The sequence below is a fragment of the Pelodiscus sinensis genome, chromosome W, assembly GCF_052426305.1.
Source record: "Pelodiscus sinensis isolate ZL-2025 chromosome W, ASM5242630v1, whole genome shotgun sequence".
NCBI classification, from domain to species: Eukaryota; Metazoa; Chordata; order Testudines; family Trionychidae; genus Pelodiscus; species Pelodiscus sinensis.
This window is the reverse complement of record NC_143084.1, coordinates 12,546,591-12,567,879: the sequence shown is the minus strand read 5'-3', so window position 1 is coordinate 12,567,879 and position 21,289 is coordinate 12,546,591. Positions and strand designations below refer to the sequence as shown.

Here is a 21,289-nt window from a genome sequence, read left to right as displayed (position 1 = left end):
CTCACGGCTAACCCAAGTAAGTGCCATTTTGGACAAAGAGAGGTGCCCCACCTAGGCTACCGGGTGGGGCGGGGAAGGATAAAACCCCAGGTGGACAAGGTGCAAGCCCTGCGAGATTATAAAGCCCCCACCACAAAAAGGCAAGTCCGCCAGTTTCTGGGTCTAGCCGGATATTACCGGAGATTTATACCCAATTTCGCCACGATTGCAGCACCCTTGACAGATCTGACCCAGAATACAAGACCCCAAAGAGTCCAGTGGACCCCGCAGTGCGAAAATGCGTTTAGAGCGTTAAAATACCAACTGACGCAGTCACCGGTTCTCCATCAACCCGATTTTTCAAAACCGTTTGTAGTACAGACAGATGCGTCAGAGGGATCGGAGCTGTACTGTCGCAGGAGCAGGAAGGGGAGGAACACCCCATCCTGTATTTAAGTAGAAAATTACTCCCACGGGAACAACAGTATGCCACGATTGAAAAGGAGGCCCTAGCAGCTAAGTGGGCGATAGAGACCCTGCGCTATTACCTGCTAGGGGGAACGTTCACATTAGTAACGGACCATGCGCCCTTACGATGGCTGCAGACAATGAAGGAGACCAACCCTAGGATTATGAGGTGGTATTTGGCCTTACAACCATATAAGTTTGAGGTCTGCCACAGACCGGGGAAAGCCCATAACAACGCCGACTTTTTTTCTAGGTCCATAGAGACTAACGAGCTGGCGGGAAGGGCTGGAGTGCTGGAAAAAGGGGTGAGCGATGGGGCATTGCCGCCCCACACTAACATCGACGGGGTGGCCCTCTGGGGAGTGCACCGGCCAACACTCCGACATTGTGGGGCGTGCTCTGAGGCAGCGAGGGCAGACCTGGCGGTGGCGGGGCCAAGAGGAGAAACCAGACCCCGAGGGAGGGCATAGGAGAGGCCGGGCGGAGGCCGGCCGAAGAAGGGAAGCTCGGTCCGAAGGGGAAGGTGTGTGACAGGGCACCTGCCCTGCACTGGCCCTTTAATACTCGGACTCCGGCCCGGAGCCGGGGCTAGCAGAGAGGAGGCCAGCGGGAGCTAATTAGGGCTAGAGAGGGCCCAGCTGGCAAAGATCCAGGACTGCATGCATGGCTGAGAGAAGCCAGCTGAACCCATTAGGGCGAGTAGGAGCACAGCTGGCTTGTGTGTATATATAGAGAAGCCCAGGTTGCTCAAGGGAGGAGAGAGGCCAGTGAGGGACTGGCTGTGGAGGAAGCAGGAGCTCCCAGGAGGGAGACCTGCTGGGGCTAGCCAGCTAGAGCTGGGAGAAGGCCAGCTAAGGCTACCCTGATGAGGGGCCGGAGGAAAGGCCCGGGCGTGGAGACAGGTGGCAGCCTGGCTTAGGTAAGCGGGGCCACGGAGATAAGCCCAGATGCCTATGATGAGCAACCCATACAGACTGTATTCTGCCCTGAGATGGGCTATATGAAGACAGTCAGGGGGCACTGAGGCGCATGGGGGTGCAGACCCCCTGACAGCTCCAAAAACATAAACCTGTACATCGCCATGCAGACGGAGGCCAGCGTGATGTACTGGAAAGGATCGATATACAGGTTTATCTCGGTGAATTTACCAGGGCCTCTCTCTGCTACATCCCCCATCTCTGTCATTTTCATAATCTCTTTTCTATATAGAATACAAGCCTGTCTCAAAATTTTAACATCCTGTTGACAGTAATATGCGAGCTCTTTCTGCAAGTCAAATGTCTCAGAGCTGTGGTCCCGATACCAGTTGAGAAACTCTGCTTTTTCCCTGGGCATCATACTGTCTACACCATAGTGTCCCACACCGGGAATAGGCCCCACGTAATTTTGGTTTTCTAAAGTGTTAAAAAAAATGTGGAAAATACCCTTTGCACCCTTCAAACTCCATTGCCTGCGGTAGCTTGCTAAGATTCATGGGCAAGAAGTTTAAAGAGTCTATAAAACGAATGCCCAAGGCCTTAACTTTCACACACATTAGTTTACTACCCTGAGTGATCAGTTCTACTCCCATCTTTTCTTTCAGTAGCTGTCTCACAACAAAGTACGCATCGTAACCTTTGGAATTGTGTGCTATGAATGTGTAGTCACGGAACTCTTTGCCAATAAGGGTCTTAACGAACATAGAAAGACACTCACCACCCTGTGAATTTATCCTCACACACAACTATTTCAGATTTGGTGACAACATATACCTCCAGACCAGTGGCACTGCTATGGGCACCCGCATGGCCCCACAATACGCCAACATTTTTATGGCTGACCTGGAACAACGCTTCCTCAGCTCTCGTCCACTTACACCCCTTCTCTACCTACGCTACATCGATGACATCTTCATCATCTGGACCCATGGGAAGGAGACTCTGGAAGAATTTCACCATGATTTCAACAGCTTCCACCCCACCATCAACCTCAGCATGGACCAATCTACACGGGAGGTCCATTTCCTGGACACCACGATACAAATAAGTGACGGTCATATCAATACCACCCTATACAGAAAACCTACCGACCGCTATACTTACCTGCATGCCTCCAGTTTCCATCCCGGACACACCACACGATCCATTGTTTACAGCCAAGCACTGAGGTACAACCGCATATGCTCCAACCCCTCAGACAGAGACCTACACCTACAAGACCTTCAACAAGCATTCTGTAAACTGCGATACCCACACGAGGAAGTGAGGAGACAGATTGACAGAGCCAGACGTGTACCCAGAAGCCTCCTGCTACAGGACAAGCCCAAGAAAGAAACCAACAGAACACCACTGGCCATCACCTATAGTCCCCAGCTAAAACCTCTCCAACGCATCATTAGTGATCTTCAGCCCATCCTGGACAATGATCCCTCGCTCTCACAGGCCTTGGGAGGTAGGCCGGTCCTTGCCCACAGACAACCCGCCAACCTGAAGCATATTCTCACCAGCAACTACACACCGCACCATAATAACTCGAACTCGAACTCAGGAACCAATCCTTGCAACAAACCTCGGTGCCAACTCTGCCCACATATATACACCAGCAACACCATCACAGGACCTAACCAGATCAGCCATACTGTCACTGGTACATTCTCCTGCACATCCACCAACGTAATATATGCCATCATGTGCCAACAATGCCCCACTGCTATATACATCGGCCAAACAGGACAGTCCCTACGTAAAAGAATCAATGGACACAAATCTGATATTAGGAATGGCAACATACAAAAACCTGTAGGGGAACACTTCAATCTGCCTGGACACACAATTGCAGATCTAAAAGTAGCCATCCTGCAGCAAAAAAACTTCAGGACCAGACTTCAAAGAGAAACTGCTGAGCTACAGTTCATCTTTAAGTTTGACACAATCAACTCTGGATTAAACAAAGACTGTGAATGGCTTGCTAACTACAAAAGCAGCTTCTATTCTCTTGGAATTCACACCTCCAGATCAGCTGCTAGAAGTGGGCCTCATCCTCCTTGATTGGATCCACCTGGTCATCTCCAGCCTGATCCTGGCCTGCATATTTATTCCTGCCTCTGGAAATTTCCACTACATGCATCTGACGAAGTGGGTCTTTGCCCACGAAAGCTTATGCTCCTACACTTCAGTTAGTCTATAAGGTGCCACAGGACTCCTCGTCGCTTTTGCAGATTCAGACTAACACGGCTACCCCTCTGATACTTGACACCATGCAAGGCACTGCATTTAGCCGTATGGAGTGGAAATCTATCAACCTCATGAAGAAACTTGCACAAGTACAAACAGACATCATCTTTCTCTCCAAATGCAAACGGATGGACATTATACCAAATGGACTGAAGGTGAAAAATCCATTGCTATCTACATACTGCACAGACTACAGTGAGAGATTATGCCATATACTATCCAAAAAACTGAGGAACCACCTGATCAGCATCCTGTACAGCAAACAGGAAAACATCAAAAAAGAGCTCTCCAATCTGGAGTCTCTCATAAAACACCAACCTTCTGCACAAATGGACTTTACTAAAACAAGACAGGAGATCTACATTACACACTTCACTTCTCTACAGAGGAAAAAGGACTGTAAGCTGTCTAAAATCCTACCTGCCACATGGGGCCACAACAATGGTACCCCTAACTCACCCAGCAATATCGTCAATCTCTCCAACTACACACTCAGCTCGGCAGAAGAATCTGTTCTATCTCGGGGACTCTCTTTTTGCCCCGCCACCCCCACTAACATGATACAGTTCTGCGGTGATCTGGAAGCCTACTTTCGCCGTCTCCGTCTCAAGGAATACTTCCAACACGACACTGAACAGTGCACTGACACACAGATACCTTCCCACCAACAGCACAGGAAGAAGAACTCCACATGGACTCCTCCTGAGGGCCGAAATGGCAGTCTGGACCTCTACATAGAATGCTTCCGCCGACGTGCACAGGCAGAAATTGTGGAAAAACAGCATCGCTTGCCTGGTAACCTCAGCCGTGCAGAACGCAATGCCATCCACAGCCTCCGGAACAACTCTGACATTATAATCAAAGAGGCTGACAAAGGAGGTGCTGTTGTCATCATGAACAGGCCTGACTACCTAAAGGAGGCTGCCAGACAACTCTCCAATACCAAATTCTACAGGCCACTTTCCTCAGATCCCACTAAGGAATATACTAAGAAACTGCACCATCTGCTCAGGACACTCCCCAAACAAACACAGGAACAAATCAACACACCTTTAGAGCCCCGACCAGGGTTGTTCTATCTATTACCCAAGATCCACAAACCTGGAAATCCTGGACGCCCCATCATCTCGGGCATTGGCACTCTTACTGAAGGACTGTCTGGCTATGTGGACTCTCTGCTCAGACCCTATGCCACCAGCACTCCCAGTTACCTTCGTGACACTACGGATTTCCTGAGAAAACTACAATGCATAGGTGATCTTCCAGAAAACACCATCCTAGCCACCATGGATGTAGAGGCTCTCTACACAAACATCCCACATGCAGATGGAGTACAAGCTGTCAGGAACAGTATTCCTGATGATGCCACAGCACAACTGGTGGCTGAACTCTGTGAATTTATCCTCACACACAACTATTTCAGATTTGGTGACAACATATACCTCCAGACCAGTGGCACTGCTATGGGCACCCGCATGGCCCCACAATACGCCAACATTTTTATGGCTGACCTGGAACAACGCTTCCTCAGCTCTCGTCCACTTACACCCCTTCTCTACCTACGCTACATCGATGACATCTTCATCATCTGGACCCATGGGAAGGAGACTCTGGAAGAATTTCACCATGATTTCAACAGCTTCCACCCCACCATCAACCTCAGCATGGACCAATCTACACGGGAGGTCCATTTCCTGGACACCACGATACAAATAAGTGACGGTCATATCAATACCACCCTATACAGAAAACCTACCGACCGCTATACTTACCTGCATGCCTCCAGTTTCCATCCCGGACACACCACACGATCCATTGTTTACAGCCAAGCACTGAGGTACAACCGCATATGCTCCAACCCCTCAGACAGAGACCTACACCTACAAGACCTTCAACAAGCATTCTGTAAACTGCGATACCCACACGAGGAAGTGAGGAGACAGATTGACAGAGCCAGACGTGTACCCAGAAGCCTCCTGCTACAGGACAAGCCCAAGAAAGAAACCAACAGAACACCACTGGCCATCACCTATAGTCCCCAGCTAAAACCTCTCCAACGCATCATTAGTGATCTTCAGCCCATCCTGGACAATGATCCCTCGCTCTCACAGGCCTTGGGAGGTAGGCCGGTCCTTGCCCACAGACAACCCGCCAACCTGAAGCATATTCTCACCAGCAACTACACACCGCACCATAATAACTCGAACTCGAACTCAGGAACCAATCCTTGCAACAAACCTCGGTGCCAACTCTGCCCACATATATACACCAGCAACACCATCACAGGACCTAACCAGATCAGCCATACTGTCACTGGTACATTCTCCTGCACATCCACCAACGTAATATATGCCATCATGTGCCAACAATGCCCCACTGCTATATACATCGGCCAAACAGGACAGTCCCTACGTAAAAGAATCAATGGACACAAATCTGATATTAGGAATGGCAACATACAAAAACCTGTAGGGGAACACTTCAATCTGCCTGGACACACAATTGCAGATCTAAAAGTAGCCATCCTGCAGCAAAAAAACTTCAGGACCAGACTTCAAAGAGAAACTGCTGAGCTACAGTTCATCTTTAAGTTTGACACAATCAACTCTGGATTAAACAAAGACTGTGAATGGCTTGCTAACTACAAAAGCAGCTTCTATTCTCTTGGAATTCACACCTCCAGATCAGCTGCTAGAAGTGGGCCTCATCCTCCTTGATTGGATCCACCTGGTCATCTCCAGCCTGATCCTGGCCTGCATATTTATTCCTGCCTCTGGAAATTTCCACTACATGCATCTGACGAAGTGGGTCTTTGCCCACGAAAGCTTATGCTCCTACACTTCAGTTAGTCTATAAGGTGCCACAGGACTCCTCGTCGCTTTTGCAGATTCAGACTAACACGGCTACCCCTCTGATACTTGACACCATGCAAGGCACTGCATTTAGCCGTATGGAGTGGAAATCTATCAACCTCATGAAGAAACTTGCACAAGTACAAACAGACATCATCTTTCTCTCCAAATGCAAACGGATGGACATTATACCAAATGGACTGAAGGTGAAAAATCCATTGCTATCTACATACTGCACAGACTACAGTGAGAGATTATGCCATATACTATCCAAAAAACTGAGGAACCACCTGATCAGCATCCTGTACAGCAAACAGGAAAACATCAAAAAAGAGCTCTCCAATCTGGAGTCTCTCATAAAACACCAACCTTCTGCACAAATGGACTTTACTAAAACAAGACAGGAGATCTACATTACACACTTCACTTCTCTACAGAGGAAAAAGGACTGTAAGCTGTCTAAAATCCTACCTGCCACATGGGGCCACAACAATGGTACCCCTAACTCACCCAGCAATATCGTCAATCTCTCCAACTACACACTCAGCTCGGCAGAAGAATCTGTTCTATCTCGGGGACTCTCTTTTTGCCCCGCCACCCCCACTAACATGATACAGTTCTGCGGTGATCTGGAAGCCTACTTTCGCCGTCTCCGTCTCAAGGAATACTTCCAACACGACACTGAACAGTGCACTGACACACAGATACCTTCCCACCAACAGCACAGGAAGAAGAACTCCACATGGACTCCTCCTGAGGGCCGAAATGGCAGTCTGGACCTCTACATAGAATGCTTCCGCCGACGTGCACAGGCAGAAATTGTGGAAAAACAGCATCGCTTGCCTGGTAACCTCAGCCGTGCAGAACGCAATGCCATCCACAGCCTCCGGAACAACTCTGACATTATAATCAAAGAGGCTGACAAAGGAGGTGCTGTTGTCATCATGAACAGGCCTGACTACCTAAAGGAGGCTGCCAGACAACTCTCCAATACCAAATTCTACAGGCCACTTTCCTCAGATCCCACTAAGGAATATACTAAGAAACTGCACCATCTGCTCAGGACACTCCCCAAACAAACACAGGAACAAATCAACACACCTTTAGAGCCCCGACCAGGGTTGTTCTATCTATTACCCAAGATCCACAAACCTGGAAATCCTGGACGCCCCATCATCTCGGGCATTGGCACTCTTACTGAAGGACTGTCTGGCTATGTGGACTCTCTGCTCAGACCCTATGCCACCAGCACTCCCAGTTACCTTCGTGACACTACGGATTTCCTGAGAAAACTACAATGCATAGGTGATCTTCCAGAAAACACCATCCTAGCCACCATGGATGTAGAGGCTCTCTACACAAACATCCCACATGCAGATGGAGTACAAGCTGTCAGGAACAGTATTCCTGATGATGCCACAGCACAACTGGTGGCTGAACTCTGTGAATTTATCCTCACACACAACTATTTCAGATTTGGTGACAACATATACCTCCAGACCAGTGGCACTGCTATGGGCACCCGCATGGCCCCACAATACGCCAACATTTTTATGGCTGACCTGGAACAACGCTTCCTCAGCTCTCGTCCACTTACACCCCTTCTCTACCTACGCTACATCGATGACATCTTCATCATCTGGACCCATGGGAAGGAGACTCTGGAAGAATTTCACCATGATTTCAACAGCTTCCACCCCACCATCAACCTCAGCATGGACCAATCTACACGGGAGGTCCATTTCCTGGACACCACGATACAAATAAGTGACGGTCATATCAATACCACCCTATACAGAAAACCTACCGACCGCTATACTTACCTGCATGCCTCCAGTTTCCATCCCGGACACACCACACGATCCATTGTTTACAGCCAAGCACTGAGGTACAACCGCATATGCTCCAACCCCTCAGACAGAGACCTACACCTACAAGACCTTCAACAAGCATTCTGTAAACTGCGATACCCACACGAGGAAGTGAGGAGACAGATTGACAGAGCCAGACGTGTACCCAGAAGCCTCCTGCTACAGGACAAGCCCAAGAAAGAAACCAACAGAACACCACTGGCCATCACCTATAGTCCCCAGCTAAAACCTCTCCAACGCATCATTAGTGATCTTCAGCCCATCCTGGACAATGATCCCTCGCTCTCACAGGCCTTGGGAGGTAGGCCGGTCCTTGCCCACAGACAACCCGCCAACCTGAAGCATATTCTCACCAGCAACTACACACCGCACCATAATAACTCGAACTCGAACTCAGGAACCAATCCTTGCAACAAACCTCGGTGCCAACTCTGCCCACATATATACACCAGCAACACCATCACAGGACCTAACCAGATCAGCCATACTGTCACTGGTACATTCTCCTGCACATCCACCAACGTAATATATGCCATCATGTGCCAACAATGCCCCACTGCTATATACATCGGCCAAACAGGACAGTCCCTACGTAAAAGAATCAATGGACACAAATCTGATATTAGGAATGGCAACATACAAAAACCTGTAGGGGAACACTTCAATCTGCCTGGACACACAATTGCAGATCTAAAAGTAGCCATCCTGCAGCAAAAAAACTTCAGGACCAGACTTCAAAGAGAAACTGCTGAGCTACAGTTCATCTTTAAGTTTGACACAATCAACTCTGGATTAAACAAAGACTGTGAATGGCTTGCTAACTACAAAAGCAGCTTCTATTCTCTTGGAATTCACACCTCCAGATCAGCTGCTAGAAGTGGGCCTCATCCTCCTTGATTGGATCCACCTGGTCATCTCCAGCCTGATCCTGGCCTGCATATTTATTCCTGCCTCTGGAAATTTCCACTACATGCATCTGACGAAGTGGGTCTTTGCCCACGAAAGCTTATGCTCCTACACTTCAGTTAGTCTATAAGGTGCCACAGGACTCCTCGTCGCTTTCACCACCCTTAAATTCCCAGGATTTTTCTGGCTTTAGGGCCATAGCAAAAATGTAATTGGGAGTGTGCAACCCAGTCTCCTGCGTGCATTCGGAATCATAAAAAAAATATATACTTTTCTGAGGATTTGGGCTTTCGAAGGCTGTCCATAAAACAGAGATGACTGTCTATGTTGCCAACAAGGATGCCCTTGCACTGCTTACAGCGCCACCCTTTACAGCGGTGCCGCTTGTCCACGTAAGACTGACACTCATCACACACAGTTTTAGACAGGCATTCGACTTGTTTTTTCAATGCGCAGTCTATGTGTCTGGCTAAGCACTCTTTGGATTGACAAAATAGTCTACAGCTAGGACACCTCAGCGGCACGCCCACGCTGTCTGAGCACGTTCCACTCAAGCAGAGGCGGCAATGATACCTGCAACAGTGGTCGTGACTGTACACTGTGTGGCAAAACTCACAATAATTTTTCGCTCCGAACAACTTTTTCACATCCAGAACCCCATAGTAATGCTCATCGTGCAACAGGATAAAATAAGTCTTGGGGTACACTGGGCCCCCCATTTTAAAAAAGCCCTAGCCGCCTTTCGCCGTATACAGCACCACTTGTATGTTAACTCCTAAATGCTGTTCAAACTTTGCTACGTCGCTGAGCATAACCTTTTTGATCTGACCACCCCAGTTTCTCATGCAGCTTTCTCGACCCCTCTAACAATTCGGCGTCCGTAGGTTTACGATCGGACATGACGGCCAAGAGCCCGCCTGCAAAACACAGATTGGTACTGGTGTAAGCCAGGTCTACTAAACATGGTCTCTTTTTATGAATAATTTGACTACTAAGGATAGAATTTAAAACTCTACGAGCGCCCCCACCCCTGTTTTTTACAGCTGTCACAACGAGGTGCAATGTTCCATCGAGGTGCAACTCTCTATTACTCTGTAACAGCTTTGAGGTCTGGTTTAAAAAATCCTCAGCAGACAGCTCATCCCTAGTTCTTCTGACTGAAAACAAAGGGTTAGTTAAATTACGGCTCTCTAAACGTAACTGAACATAATCATCAGGGCCTACCCTACCATTAACGTCATCTAGAACTAACTGTATTCCCCTATGTATGGCTTCAACAACCTGTTCAGCTGAATTTATTTGCTCAAGATTGACAAAACGAAATTCCTCACAATACACTGACCCCCCAAATCTAGGTAGTTCACGTTGCCAACTTCTCACTCTCTCCATATACAACTCTGGATTTTCAGAGGTACTTGGGGGTTCCTCTATGGGACCATCAGGGGCATCTTCTACCTCAGATGCTATTTCAGAGTCAGAGCGGTCTCTGTGAGAGTCATCAGGACTAGCCAGGGACCCGTCTACAGACTCATTACCACCCCGCAGGGCAGATAAGCCATTTTGAGAGCCTCCAGTAGGGGGCATCTCTTTTTGTTTTTTTTCCCCTCATTACCTCATTAGCCTTTTTTTTTAAATTTGCAGTGATCTTGGCCTGGAACTTTTTGGCAGCCACCCATTTATCTGCCAAATGCTGTCCCCCCTTTTGTTTACACCTTATCTGATGGGAACCCCTGAGGATGCCCCTTTTGCCCAGGCCTCTTTCTTTTAGGCCCCCTGAGGATGTAGAGTTCACCAGTTTTCTGAATGAAGCATCAAACTCTTCCCCAATACTAGAATATGGGGGAGCGATGATGAGCTTATGGTTTTGGGAGAATGGTTTGTCAGTCCTTGGTTTTTTTATTCACAACCCCTAGAGCGCATGCTCCGGGTTTGTGAATGTGTGTGGGTTTGCGCACGTTCAGAACCCCTAGAGTGCATGCTCTGGGTTTGTGAATGTGGGCGTTTTCGCTCACAGTTTTCTCAGGGCTTGGTGTGGCAGTGGCCGCTGAGGAACTGGAGCTGTGTTTGCGTGGTTGTTTTTTTACCAGAGTCTTTTGTTTTGTCCTTGGGTTTGACGTATATGAGGTTTGGACCGCCCGGATGCTTCATCTGAACTCTTGTGCTGTTTTGCGTTGTTAAAGGTCTCAAAGCAGATTCCTGGTTCTTTGGCGGTTCTGGAGGAGGTGTCCTTGTAGCTCTGACTACAGCATTGTCAGAAAAGTTGCCCATGCCTATGAGGTGGGGGAAAAACATTTAAAAAAAAAAAAAAAAAAAACCCTGAACTTTACCATCTCTCTCACCCACACCTATGTATTTACTTAAAACCTCAAAGAAAAACCAAACCAATAAGCAAAATATATTTACTGGGCTTCATCCATCCACCAGTCACTGATGCTGGTGAATTTTCCTTTTCAGCTGTCTCTTTCCTTTTTCTTTTGAGCTTGTTTTCCCTCTGGTCTAAGGATCTCTCATGTTTTGACTGTACTGTGGAGCAAACAACATTATTATAAAATACATGAAACCCTCTTGTAAACTTTAAAAATCATTAGGGTGCTTTTCTATTTAAAAAGTTATAGCTTTAAAACAAAATAATCCATTTCAGGCTGTACAACAAACACCAGTTTTGAGTTTTTCTCTACCACTTAAAAAAAAAACACACAAAAAACAACAAAAACCCCACAAACATTTTTTAAATACATCTCATTTTGCAGAATAAAAACCAAAACTGCTTTTAAAATCCATTTTGCACAAAACCCCTTGTTAGTTTAAACAAACCAAGTACTCTTTTAAAAAAAAAAAAACCCTACAACTATGCCTTGCACAGGCCTGCCTGTACGCAGCTGCCTATTTGGACGATGTTGTGGTCCACAGTCCTGACTGGGGGACACACCTCGAGAAAGTAGAGGCGGTGTTGGAGACCCTAAGGAGAGCGGGACTTACGGCAAACCCCGCGAAGTGTACAATTGGGCTAGCCGAGGCCAAGTATCTCGGGTATATTGTGGGAAAGGGTGTAGTGAGGCCCCGATTCAAAGTGGCCCCGACCAACCCGAAAGAAACAGGTCAGGGCGTTCCTGGGATTGGTTGGATATTACCGTAGATTCATCCCCAACTTCGCTTCCAGGGCCTGCCCTTTGACCGACCTGACTAGAGCTCGTGGTCCTGACATTGTAAAATGGACCACTGCGGCAGAAGCTTTTAAGGATCTCAAGACGACCCTCTGCAGTGATCCAGTTCTCATAGCCCCTGATTTTAAGAAGGAGTTTATCCTGCAGACCGATGCCTCAGAAGTAGGGCTAGGGGCCGTATTGTCACAAATGGTTGGGGAAGAGAAGCACCCAATCCTGGACCTTAGTAGGAAGCTTCTGCCAAGGGAACAAAACTATGCAGTGGTTGAGAGGGAATGTATTGCGGTAAAGTGGGCCATGGAAAGCCTACGTTACTACCTCCTTAGGCAGAAATTTACCCTGGTCACTGATCATGCACCCCTGCAATGGATGCATCGAAACAAGGACAAGAATGTGAGGGTGACTGGGTGGTTGCTGTCCCTGCAGCAATTCCACTTCTGCGTGCGACACAAATCAGGAATGCAGCATGGGAACGCAGACGGGTTATCAAGGGTGCACTGTTGCCCGACCCAAGTAGCCCAACCCCATGGTGTTGGGGTGGGGGTGGGGGGGCGCGTGGCAGGGTCAGGCCAGGGAGCTTCTGCAGAGAGGGGAAAAGGCAGCCCAAAAGGGTAAAAAAAAACCCTGTAAGTAGAAGCAGAGAGCTACAGGCCAATTAGATGCAGCTGGGAGGGAGCTGGCTCAGGCTGATTGGGGCCAGCAGACTCCTCTGCTGGCTGACTAAGGGCCTTTAAAAGCCTCAGCAGTTGGAAGCTGGAGGGAGAGGACAGAAGGGAGGCGGTGGAGAAAGAGAACAAACCCATAACAGCATTAAATGGAGGCAGCTAGGGAGGGAGTCTGAGGTAGCATGGCTGGGTAGCTTCGCCCGCCCACCTTCTAAAAGCCCCTCCCCAACCTTATGGGAGGGACACTGGACCCATGTTCAATTGATTTCTTGGGACAACTAATGACTAAAGGATCAAGAAGTGCGGGCTAGAGGTTCAAAATAAGGGAGCCGGATGGGGACACCGAGCAGAGAACCCCGGACAGCGCCCACTGCTCCTCAAAGCTGTCGATGGAGCCAGTGGACGCCGCCCAGAGGAACTCTGCCCGGATTCGTGACACGAGGGAGGAGCGGAAATAGGCCCCACAGTCGCAGAGAACCCCCTCGTCTAGCATCCTCCTCCTGCTGTTGTAGATGGCGGCTTTCGCCAAGGCCAGGAGGAGGTTGACGAGGAGGTCTCGCGACTTTGTGGGGCCACGGATTGGGTGTGCATAAATAAAAAGGTGAGGGGAAAAGTGCAGCCAGAACCTCAATAAGAGGTTCTGGAGGAGCCGGAATAGGGGCTGCAACCTGGCGCATTCAAGGTAGGCGTGCGCCAGGTTCTCCCTCACGCTGCAAAAGGGGCAGGCGTCTGGGATAGGGGTGAACCGCGCCAAGTACACGCCCGTGCTCACGGCCCCGTGAAGGAGCCGCCAACTGATGTCCCCGACGGGCCGCGGAATTAAGGTCGAATAAACGCTGGCCCATCGGGGTTCCCCACCCTCTATAGGTCTGAGGTAGTCCCGCCACTTTGTATCGGGGCGGGACACGAGGGTGGGGAAATGCAAAGCGTGGAGCACGAGCGTGTACAGCTGTTCCCTGGGCGCGGTCCGGAAACAGACCGGCTGCAGATTTTGCAGCCGGCTGGGGGTCCAAGGGTGGGGAGGCCGGGGGGGCCCGCGGGACAGGGGCCCAATAAAGAGGGACGGAGGCTTTGCAGGAGGGGAGGGGCGGAGCGTTCCCTCTCGCAGGGCTCTCTGTAGGAGATCGCGAGCGGGCTGCGACAAAGCCGCCTTCACCTCCTGGAGTAGGCGCAGGGGGGTTCGAAGGGTGGAGAGCCCCATGCGTTGAGCGAGCGCTCGGGGATCCACCCAGTCCCCTCTGTCGTAGTCCAGGAGGTCCCCGACCATGGTGGTTTCTGCCAGGATCAGCCTCCGGCGCACCGAGGGAGACTCCGCCACCTGCACGCACAAGGCTGGATTGTGGAGCAGGGGCTCCGCGAGGAGGTCTGCTCCCTCGGAGGCCACAACGGACCTGGTCGCCGAGAAGAGCTTCCAGGTCTGGAGGAGGTCCTGGTAGAATTCCGGCAGTTCTGAGAGGTCTCGCGGAAGACCCCTCGGGTGGATAAAAAAGAGCTGCCGGTCGTATCGGAGCCCTCGGAGGCGGCGGAGGAAGGCGTGCCCCAAAATGCTCCATGCCGGACTACCTGCACTAAAGAGGAGTCTCTGCAGGGCCTGGAGGCGGAAGGTCCGGACCTGGCTGCGCACGCAGACCAGGCCCTGGCCCCCCTCCTCCAAGGGGAGGGACAAGACCCCTGCAGAGACCCAGTGCAGTCCCGGCCAAAGGAACCCCAAAGCTGCCCTCTGGAGCTTGGCCGGGACCTCCGGGTGCGGGCGCAGGGTGTTGAGCCGGTGCCAGAGCATGGACAGGACCAGCTGATTGAGCACCAGCGCCCTCCCACGAAGGGAGAGGCACCGGAGCAGTCCTGTCCATCTCCGCAGCCGCTCACCCACCCTGGCCTCCAAACCTTGCCAGTTTTCCGGCGGAGAAGGATGCGTGGCGGATAAATAGACGCCCAGATAGAGCAGCGGACCCGCGCTCCACCTGATGGCCTGAAGCACGGGTGGGAGGGAGCCGGCCCGCCACCCGTCCCCGACCACCAGGCCAGAGCTCTTGACCCAGTTGACCCGGGCGGAGGAGGCTGCCGAGTAGACGGCTTGGCAAGCCTCCACCCGCGCCAGGTCGCCCGGGTCCCGGACCACGAGGAGCACGTCATCGGCGTACGCCGACAGGACCAGCCGCAGCTCCGGCTCCCGAAGCACCAACCCCGTCAACCTCCTACGGAGGAGACAGAGGAAGGGCTCGATCGCCAGAGCGTACAGCTGGCCCGACAGCGGACACCCCTGACGCACCCCCCGCCCGAAGCTGACCGGCTCGGTCAGGGTCCAGTTGAGCCTGACCAGACACTCCGCGAGGGCGTACAGCACCCGGAGAAAACCCACAAACCGGGGCCCGAAGCCGAAGGCCTGCAGGGTGCCCAGGAGATACCCGTGGTCCATCCTGTCGAACGCCTTCTCCTGGTCCAGGGACAGGAGGGCGAACGACAAGCCATCCCTACGCCCGAGCTCCAAGAGATCCCGGACCAAATACAAGTTATCGAATATACTACGGCCCGGGACGGTGTAGGTCTGGTCGGGATGGATCACGTCCGCCAGCACGGACCGCAGTCGCAGCGAGATGGCTTTCGCTACGATCTTGTAGTCCGTGCTGAGGAGCGAGACGGGACGCCAATTCCGTAGGTCGCGGAGGTCCCCCTTCTTCGGCAGCAAGGCGAGCACCGCTCGCCTGCACGACAGAGGGAGGACCCCGCTCTCCAAGGACTCGGCCCAGACGGTGACGAGGTCCGGGCCGAGGACGTTCCAGAACACGCGGTAGAACTCCACGGTCAGCCCGTCCATGCCCGGGGTTTTATTATTGGGCATGAGACGGAGGGCTTCCGAGAACTCGGCCAGAGTGAGAGGCAGCTCCAGCCGGTCTCGGTCGCCCGCGCTGACCGTCGGGAGCTCGGTCCAGAGCGCCCTGCAGGCGTCGGCTTCGGTCGGATCCGGGGAGAACAAACTGGCGTAGAAGGCCCTGGCCCTTCCGCGCATCTCCACCGGGTCCGTGAGGGGGGTGCCGTCCTCCGCCAAGAGGCAGGTGACGTGCTTTTTAGCCCCCCTCCTTTTCTCCAGGGCATAGAAGAAACGGGAGCCGCGATCCATCTCCCGAAGGAGGTGGATGCGAGATCGAACAAAAGCGCCCCGGGCTCTGTGATCTTCCAGGGCCCGGAGCTCCTCCCGCTTCTCCCGGTACGCCTCGCGGAGGAGTGGATCCTCGGGGGCGGACGCCAGGCGCCCCTCCAGCTTCAACACCTCCCGTTCCAACTGCTCTATCGCCGCATCCCTCCGCCGGCTGGCGCCCCGGGAGTAGTCACGGCAGAAGAGCCGGGCGCGCACCTTCCCCACGTCCCACCAGCGCCGCGCCGAGGGAAAGGCGGGCCGCTGCCCCCGCCAGGCCTGCCAGAACTCCCGGAAGGACGCCACGAAGCCCGCATCCTCCAGCAGGCTATTGTTGAAGTGCCAGTAGGCCGGCCCCAGCCTCTCTGCCGTCAGAGAGGCTTTCACGGCCACCAAATGGTGGTCCGTGAACGGGGCCGGCCGGACGCTGGAGGAGTGGGCTCGTGCCAGATGGAATCGCGAAAGGTAGATGCGATCCAACCGGGAGTGGCTCGACCGCTCGTTCCCCACCCGGACGTAAGTGAAGGTGGTACTGTCTTCCGGGTGGTGGTCCCGCCAGACGTCCACCAGGGAGTGATGTTCCACAATCTCCCTGAGGACGTCCGCCGCGGCCTGGCAGTTCGCGAGTCCTACACGGTCCCGGTCATCGAGGATGGTGTTAAAGTCCCCGCCCAGGACCAGGCACTCGCGAGGATCCAAAGTGCCGAGGAAGGTGGCCGCCTGCCGATAAAAGGTGACCTGGTCCGGGCCCGCGTTCGGGGCGTAGACGTTGACCAGGTTCAACGTCTGCCCCTCCACGCGGGCCCGGACGTGCAGCAGGCGGCCCGGGACAACCTCGGCGGTCCCCAGCACCTCGGGCCGTAGGGCAGGGGAGAACAGGGTGACCACCCCGGCAGAGCGAGCGCTGAGGTGGCTAAAATACACCCCGTCCCCCCACTCCAGCCGCCAGCCAGCCTCGACGGCTGGAGTCGTGTGGGTCTCCTGCAGGAAAACCACCGAGTACCCCCCCTCCCGGAGGAAGGAGAGCACCCGGCTCCTGCGGAGACCCGCCCTACAGCCCCGGGCGTTCAGTGTCGCGATGGTGGCGTAAGTCATGCTGAGGGCTGGGGTGGATCCTTGCGGGCAGGTGAGTCGGCGGCCCCCCGCGGGCCCGGCAGCAGACCGCTCCCCGACCCGAAGGTCAGGAGAGAGTCTCGAAACTTGCGGGCCCGGCGGAAGGCCGCGTCGTCCTGCCTATCGGCCCCTCTCCCCTGCTGCAACAAGGCTCTAGTGGCCTGAAGGATGGAGTGAAAGTCCCCCCAGCGCTGGAGGGCGAGCTGCACCTTTCCTCTTGCCCCGCGGTTGTCCGCGAGGAATTGGCGCAGCTCGCTCCTCAGCGCCGAGGGGGAACCGGGGTTTTCCTCCGTCCGGGCCCCCAGGTGGAGCTCACGGGCCGCGGAGGCGGGCAGACAGGGGTCCGATCCCCGTCGCTGCGCCGACACGGCTGGCGCCGAGCTGCCCGCCCCCGACCCCGGCAAGGGAGGAGGCGGCGGAGGGAACACGGCAGCCCCTAACAGATCAGGGACTGGGGATACAAAAACAACCCCCCGAGGGCCGCCCATAGTTAGCGGGAATGAGACGGCCCTCGCGGGGGTGGCACTAGCGGACATTTGGGGAGGTGGTAGGGATGAATCGGGTGACACGACCGGGGCCGGGATGGGAAAAGGGTGGGGGGACAGCAACGGAAGGGTGTTTTCCACGGTAGGGGTGGGGGGGAGGGTGGGCTCTAGGCTGGACGATGGGTCAGGGTTGGGGAAAGGGGCAGACATGGGGGTAGGAGAGGGATCGGGAACAGGGGAGGGTTCGGTACCGGAGATGGGTTCGTAAAGGGCAGAAGCGGGGGTGGGGGGAGGATCGGGACGTGGGGGGGCATCGGAATCCCAGGCAGGGTCTGGGAAGGGGTCCCCCGTGGCCATTCCACCAGGCTGCGGCGCTTCCCGGATGGGGACCTGGGGGTCGGGATCAGGAACGGGGGGGTCCGCGCCGACGCCGGGCTCAGATGGAAAAGCTAGTATTAGTGCCTCGGCGTCGGCCAGTATGGTATCTTGTGGGCCCCCAACGGGAAGGGAGGATGACCGCCCCACCCCGGTTACTGGAGGGGGGGCACCCTCAGCCCCTGGACTCGGTCGCTCGGCGCCAGCTGTCGCCCCGGGGGGCTCGGCAGCATCCGTTCCGGCGCTCGAGTCGGCCGGGCCAGTGGGCAATATCAGGGGTGCCCCGAGCGTGAGGATGGGGTCGGCCACCTGGGACACGGGGTTGGGGAGAGGAGGGGGCGGCGCCACGGAGTCGCCGCCCAGACCGAGGCCCGCTGGCGGAGGGTCGTCCTCCCCCTGGGTGAGCGGGGTCAGACCCAGGGCCTCGATCTCCTCAAAGATGGAGCTCAACTCCATCCCCTCGGCCCCGGAGCCCTCCCCTCCGGCCGCCAAGGCACCAATTACCTCGGCGGGGACGGAAGGGGGAGCAATTGGAGCCTGGGCCGGGGGGGCTCCATCAGAGGCCTCCTCGTGGATAGGCTCCTCAGGGGGGACATGGTTGTCCCCCCTCGCTGCCACGGCTTCCTCGGCCGGCGCTTCCTGCTGACGCTCGCCGGGGGGGATTTTGACAGCGCTGGCCCCCCTCGGGATCTTTCGGGGGGCCTTCCCGCCCTCCGCATCGGAGGGGGGAGAGGAAGCCCGCGAACGGCGGGCTTTGCGCTTCCCCCGGACGAGCGTCCAGTCCTCCGAGGTGGAGGTGGAGGGCTGGTCAGCAGGGGCAAGGCCGGGGGGCACGTTTGATTTTCGGGGAGGGCGTTGTGGCAAAGGAGGGAAGGAGGGGGACACCTCCACCTGGGGAGGGCCCTCTCCCTTGCCCGGCGGCAACCGCGCCACCCTCTCCTCCTCGGGCCCCGCAGGGACAGATTGAGTAGAGGCGGGGCCCGCCTGCCCGCTCGGGCACGTCGGAGGGGGCGCCTCCGGCTCCCGAGCAGGGCCGTCGGTTGGAGGAGGGGCGGCCGCGGAGGCCAGACTACCAGGGGGGCTGGCGGTGGTGGGGCCAATGTCCTCACGGACCCCGGAGGTCCCGGACGCCTCCCCCGACCGGGCCAAGGGACAGTCCCTCCGGACGTGCCCCGTCGCCCGGCAGAGGAAGCACCGGGTCTCCCCCGAGGAGTAGTGGACTCGATAGAGAGCCCCCTGGTAGGGCACCATAAAGGACCCCTCGAGCGCCTCCCCGCCACGCGCCGCCGGCGGCTGCTGCAGCTGTACCTGCCGGCGGAAGGATAGGACGTGGCGGAGGGCGGGGTCCTTACAGCCCAGCGGGAGAGGGCTGATGGTCGAGATGGGCTTCTCCAGAGTGGAGAGGGAAGGTAACAGGGCGGCATTAGGGAGGAAGGGCGGGACGGAGGTGAGCACCACCCGCACGCCCAGGTCCTCCAGAGGTTCGAGGGGCACGTGCACGCCCCCCACCGCCAGGCCCCTCTCCACCGCCTCCTGGGCGGCGGCCTCCGAGACAAGGAAGAAGACCGCCTTGCCGTACATCTTAGAGGCCGCCACCACGGCCGAGGCCCCCACCACCCTCGCCATCGCCCGCACGTAGGTTTCCATGTGGGGCGAGGCGGCGACCAGGAGGCAGCGGACGCCGTGCCTCCTGGTCATGGCGGGAAAGGGGCCCCGGCCGCCAGGGATGGAGCTGGAGGCGGCAGTCGGGGCGGATGACCCGGCACGTGGGGGGGCGGCAGCGGCCACCTGGGCGTACGCTCTGGGGGCTGTAGGTGGATCGCCCCCAGAGCCGGTGGGGGGAACAGCAGGGAGGGGGGGAGCTGCAGCCGGTGTCGGGGCTGCAGCGGGCGGGGCGGTTTTGGCCACGGAGGGGTCGGCTTTCCGGGCCGGGCCCTTGCCTTTCTTCCCTCCCCGGTTTTTCTTGCCGGCCGAGGCAGAGGATCCACCCTTGTCAGGGGGGGCAGCGGCCGTGGCAGCAGCAGAGCTCGGGTCGGGGGTAGGGAGGTCGGCCGCAGCAATTGCCTGGGCCGATGGCCCTGATGGGACCAAGGGACCATCAGGGACGGGGGTCTCCTCCATCCTGGGGAGCGGGTGGAGGGAGGTGCAAATAGCAAACTGTGGGCGGGGGGGGGGGGCGGGGGTTAACCACTCCTCCCCACCAAACAGCAGGCAGGGGCGGAGGGCATCAATGGAAGGAGGGGGGGGCTGGAAGAGGGGCGAGGGCACTGGGTCCAAGGAAGGGCAACCGTAAGAGGGAAGGGTTTGCAGCCACTCCTCCCTGCTGAGACTAGGGCAGAGGAGGAGAGCGCTATTGCACGGGAGGGGGCACGCGAGGGAAAAAAAGGGGGGGTACACAATTGGGGAGGAGGAGAGGGAGAGGGAAGGAGGGGGAGGGGGGGAACCAACCACTCCCTCCCACTAACTGATTTCAGGGAGGGAGGGCTCTACCAGGAGTAGTAGACTGGAAACCTAAGAGGCCAGCGACCTGTCCTCCCTGCAAGGCTGGAAGCAGAGGGGAGGGTGCTGGCAGGGCGGGCAATGAACAAGGTAATGGGTGCAGGGCGGGGGCCGGCTCCTCCGGCTGCACTGGGGTACGAGAAGGACTATGGGGCTGTTGAGGGGCAGGGGTGATGTGAAGGAGGGGTAACTAAAAAGGGGGGGGCACAAGCACTCAGGCAGGGGGGCAAAACTCTGGGTGGGGCTACAGGACTTCTGGGGGTTGGGGAGAAGGGCATTGGGTTAGCAGGGCAGGATAGGGCAGTAGGGGCTGGGAGACAGAGCACTGGCTGAATGTGGGCGGGGCAGGTGAGAACAAACTGAAGCTGAGCTAGTCAGCAAACTGAGGAGGGGAGAAGGGAACAGAACTGGCTAACAGAGTGGGGAGCAGGGCAAGGAAACCAAAGGTAAGGGGGGGGCCCAACCTGACACTGCTGAGGGAAGGGGGCCAAGTCCAAGGGAGGGGGGGGGAAGCTCGCCCACAAGCGCTTGTGGGAGGCTCAGTCCTCGCCCACTGCCGCAGCAAAG

The 21,289-nt window shown here is 55.3% G+C and overlaps 1 pseudogene; it reads right to left on the bottom strand.

Moving 5' to 3' along the window:
- Window positions 1-9,802: 9,802 nt before the first annotated feature.
- On the bottom strand, window positions 9,803-10,950 carry LOC149520874 (uncharacterized; annotated as a pseudogene).
- Between the last annotated feature and the right edge of the window lie 10,339 nt (window positions 10,951-21,289).